The sequence below is a fragment of the Euphorbia lathyris genome, chromosome 5 (genome assembly GCF_963576675.1).
Source record: "Euphorbia lathyris chromosome 5, ddEupLath1.1, whole genome shotgun sequence".
NCBI classification, from domain to species: domain Eukaryota; kingdom Viridiplantae; phylum Streptophyta; class Magnoliopsida; order Malpighiales; family Euphorbiaceae; genus Euphorbia; species Euphorbia lathyris.
In genome coordinates, this window is record NC_088914.1 from 85,859,842 (window position 1) to 85,864,753 (window position 4,912).

The following is a 4,912-nucleotide window of genomic DNA, read 5'->3' on the forward strand; positions in this document are numbered from 1 at the left end:
ATGATTAGGGACCTAGGGCTTATGTGTTTATCTTTAATTGATTAGATTATACATGTTTAATGTCTTGAAGTTGTTAGGAATAAGATTATTGCTAGAATGAGACTCGATGACGATCAACTAGCATGCTTTATGTATATATTTGTGCATAATGCCTACAACCTGACAAAGATAGGATTATAGATAGATATATAAGAATCTGCCCATGGAATTATCTATGCTGAACTTATATAATCCCACCTCACTAGAGACCACTAGGAGTGCGGCTTCGTGGCTGGGCTACGGCTTTAGCGTTTGTTACCAAAGAACCTAATGCTTTGCATGCCCTAAGTTAATCAAGCCGTTAGCTGAATGCATGTGAATAGGTTAGATGAATCTTCATCACATTTGTCTTTCTTATTAAGGCAATTACCATCAATCACTGGTAAAACATAAGTCTGAACTCCCTAAACCCATACACAGGATTTAATCAAAGGATTCCTCATCCTAGATTGTGTCTTTCATTAATTCACCTTCTACCCTATTAATTGTTCACTTTATTTTGTTCACTTTATGGCTTTCAATTCAATTAGTTAATTAAACAAATCCAAACCTTTATTCAACCCTCTAAATAATTAGATCAGCCTAGGTAGATTTACTAATTATAACAAATAGTATTTGTGGTTCGATCTCCTGCTTAGCACATTACTACTTGTTGCGATATGATACACTTGTCCTATTAACTACTATATATTTTGCGAGCATCAACATAAAAGAATTAGAATTAAAAGAATAACTTTTTTTATCTCTTTCTAAAAATCGAGGCCTCTCTCTCTCTCTCTCTCTCTCTCTCTCTCTCTCTCTAAAGAGACGTTATTCTTAGATTGTGTATGAATCATTTTTCCTCCCGAATAACTTTAGCGTGAAAACAACGTGACTAGTAATACAAGTTCGTGGTTGAAGTTCTTCTGATGCCTATTCATTGTAATCTACGCTTCAAAAGGTAACCTAATGATCCGTGTTTGAACCCTTATGATTAATTGAGTAGAAAATCATTCATTGGTATTAGAGCGGTAGAATTTATATTATGTCGAATTAATAAATATCATTCAGAATGATGATATTAAGAATCCATATATTAATCTTGTGTTAGGATTAATCTAAATATGTTTAGAACGTGTTTAATCACATTTCTAAAATCAAAACAGTTTTGAAGTTTTAGAAGAACGATTTAGTTAGAAACTATTTTCATTTGAGATTTATTCAAGAGTAATTTTATTTATAATATAAATAACACAATTGAGGACATATTAGAAATTCTAGTTGAATTAAGTAATTGCTTGATGGGAATACTAGATATGAGACGTTTGTTGACTAAAAGTTTGTTGTCTAATTAGCTCCAAATCTAAGACTTTTGTTGACTAAATGCCTATTGACTAATTAACTCCAAATTTGAAACTTTTGTTGACTAATTAGCTCGTGGGCTAGACCAATTAGCTCCAAATTTGAGACGCTTGTTGACTAAAAGTTAGATAGTTAGCAGAAGGCGTTGTAGTTCAACTGTATTGACCTTCTTAGAATGTTTGAACCTTGTGTAACAATTTCTAAGGCTAATCTTGCATAGAACTAAGATTTAGGAGACATATTATAACTTTGTGTTACAAAAGAGATTTTGTTCAAAATCGGTTACATCTATATAGAAATGTCAGAAATATTTTAACAGTGTCAAGAAAATAAAATTATAAAAATTGTTGGAACTACATTAGTTTTAGTTTAGTTGGTTAGGTTTCTTTCATATATATATATATATAAGTTTGAGATAGTTTTTAGTTGTTTTATGGATAATATTACTAATTATTTGTGACCAGAGATGTGAAAAGAGATGCGCGTTAATTTGATTTATTTTAACAATTTATTTAAGAACTTTTAATATTAAATTTCTCCCACTATGTTATTCAAATTAATGACTCTCAACATCAATTTGAATGATTTCACAAATCTTAGGATCTCATCTAAGTAGATTTACCTAGAGTCACTCAATAAAATTATTCATACTTTGATTAGATGGATTCTTGTAATCGATCATCTGAATATGATTACTAGATATAGTTAGGTTATAAACCACATTAATTACTAATACCAATTTGTATTGATTAAATGAGTGACTCATCCAATTATTTAACCCTAATTAAGTCTTTAACTCGTTATTAGTGAAAATTATTTTCAAATAATTCACATAAGGATTTACAATTAATCTTTAACGTATCAAAATCTCATTTTAGTCTTGATTTGGTTTAATTGCTAATGCTTTGGACATACAATCACATGGATAGACATGTAACAATTAGCATTAATAACAATTAGCATTAATGACTATAGACAAATGTACATCTATTTCGTTTGAGCCGGTAAATATGGAAATTAACCCTAAAAAACATATATTCATAATAATATATGTTCTTATCTTAGGTTCCATCTTATTCACTCCATATGGATTACAATAAATAAAATTTATAGTCTAACAGAAAATTCCAAGCGAATTTTAATGGATCTAGGTCAGAAAAGAAATACAATAGATAATTAGAAAGACATGACGTGTATGCCCTATTTATTCAAAAAATAATAACCCATAAATTGAAAGGTCTAAATTCACAATATTGCCAAACATCCCAAAACTAGATTTTCTAATTTAAATCTAATGTAAATTTCATAACATCATAGTATTATCCTTGAGGCAAATATGTAATAATAAAAGAAATGGAGGAGTCTCTAGCATTATGTCATATCACGTGGATCATAACGGGATATGTTGTATATGAGAGATACACCAAAAAGAGTTGAATGAAAGAGACTAGCCATTATTCCCCATACGATAAGTATCTCCACCTTACTGTTTTAAGAATAACAAAGGTCGACTTTACAGTCACTCTTAAATGGAAATAAATATACTTAAATGGCAACCAATAGCCATTAAGAGGAATAGTGACATGACTATTCGAATGAAACATCATTAAATACTAAAAGGTTACAGAAATCTATATAAATACCCCAACTCGAGGTATTTGAGGTATGCTTACTAACTCACCTAAAACCCTTATCAATTATTCTTATTATCCCTAAATTTTATGCTGACTTTGGCATCGAAATGTCCCCCACCGATCCCAACCGCACCTCAACAGGGAAGATATTCCAGCCAAGGAAATTGACACAATTATCAACTAGTGTGGTGAGCGTCGAACTCTGAGTAAAATAGAGTTTTCACCATGAAAAAAATGACATCTGATGGACTACCAAATCCCCCACTACCGTGATTCCGCTACTGAGATCCGTGCAATATAATATAAACAAAAGGCTACCTCTCCCAAAATATATCTTATCATATAGCTCTTTAATTAAACAATAACTCTTTAATTAAGCAATGTAGAATTATATTTGTCGTTCAAACCATGATGATTTCATTTATCAAGAGCTAAATCTCACCTAAAATTAAAATTCAATCGTCAATTTTCATGAAATGAATTAAAGTTTAGAGAAATTAGAAACATACTCTCTGTCCCATAAAATATATAAAAACAATTTGGTTACTGTTAGGATTAATTGGGTATGGATCTAATTAAGCCGATCCGTTCGAAATGAAACGGACCAAGCTCATCTTAAGAGATGGAGGATTAGGGTTTTAGCTTCCTATAAATAGGCTTAACCCTAATCACCACACAAACATAAAAGAAAAGTTGAAAGGTTGCCTCCTTTCCTGCGCATCATGTCTCTCTCTCATTCTTCTTTGTCACTTTAGTCTGTGGATTATTCAGTTTTTCCTGGCTAACGTTGTGTGGTTGCCTGTTACCGGCGGTACAAGATTGTGGTGGTAAGATCCGCTTCCGCTACCGCTTCCACTACTCTGAGAGATCTACAGGTTCTACAGGTTCTGCTATTCAATAAGGTACATCTGAACCCGTATATCTCAAATGGTTTATGATGCGGACATCCGAGCTGGCCACACTGATCGCGCGGACTCTAGCGGGTCTTCAAGAATCAAGCTCACAGAGGATGCACCTGGAAGGGCGGATCCCCAAGACATGCGAGCAAGGCGGATCTAGGAGTACGCCAGAAGGCGTATCCACATATGAGCATGGGCGGATCGCCAAGATTACTTCCTCAGGAAGTCGACCAACAGACAGTCTGACATTCCGTACCTGCACCTCTGTACCTGTTGTCTGGGCGCATTACCTATCTTACCCTCTTATTATTAACTGTATTGTAACCCTAGTAGGGGTAGTCCCTGTCCTTTGCTTATCTTTTTGAGGTTGTATTTAAACCCTCATTTTGTAAGGATATGGCAACTTTATCAATCAAATATCATTTCTCTTTGAGAATTAAGGTTTATACCTTGTTATCGGGATTCACTCCTTCAAGTTAAGCTTGAGAAGAACATTTTTATTGGTTTACGACTAAAACCTTCATTTCTCGCTTTCAATCCGTATCAGTTGGTATCAGAGCCAATCGTTTCCTGACCCGAAACTTCTTTTGGCAATGGTTCAACCCCGACAACCGCAAGATTCCATGGAAACCAGTGACCGGAGGTATGAGGAGCTAAGGGAGCACCTCGCGGAACAGATTCAAGCCAGCCATGAGCGGCAGAGACAGACCGATCAAAAGTTCCTGGAGTTAACCACCTCCCTGGAAAACTTCAAACTGGAGGTTCGGTCCTTAATCCAATCCGCAGCAGGAGGATCAACTCAGAGAAAGGAAGGAGCCCTTGAACAACCACGTCCACAAATGGGTCCTAGGGATCCTGAGGTAAGAAGGCCTGACTTTGTCCTTGTGCATAACGCTGATAGCGATAGTGATGATTTTGAGGATATTGGGGATAATGGTGCCTTTAGAAATATGAGGGGTGTTGGCCCGAATGATAACAGACGTGTGGGTATGGCTAGGG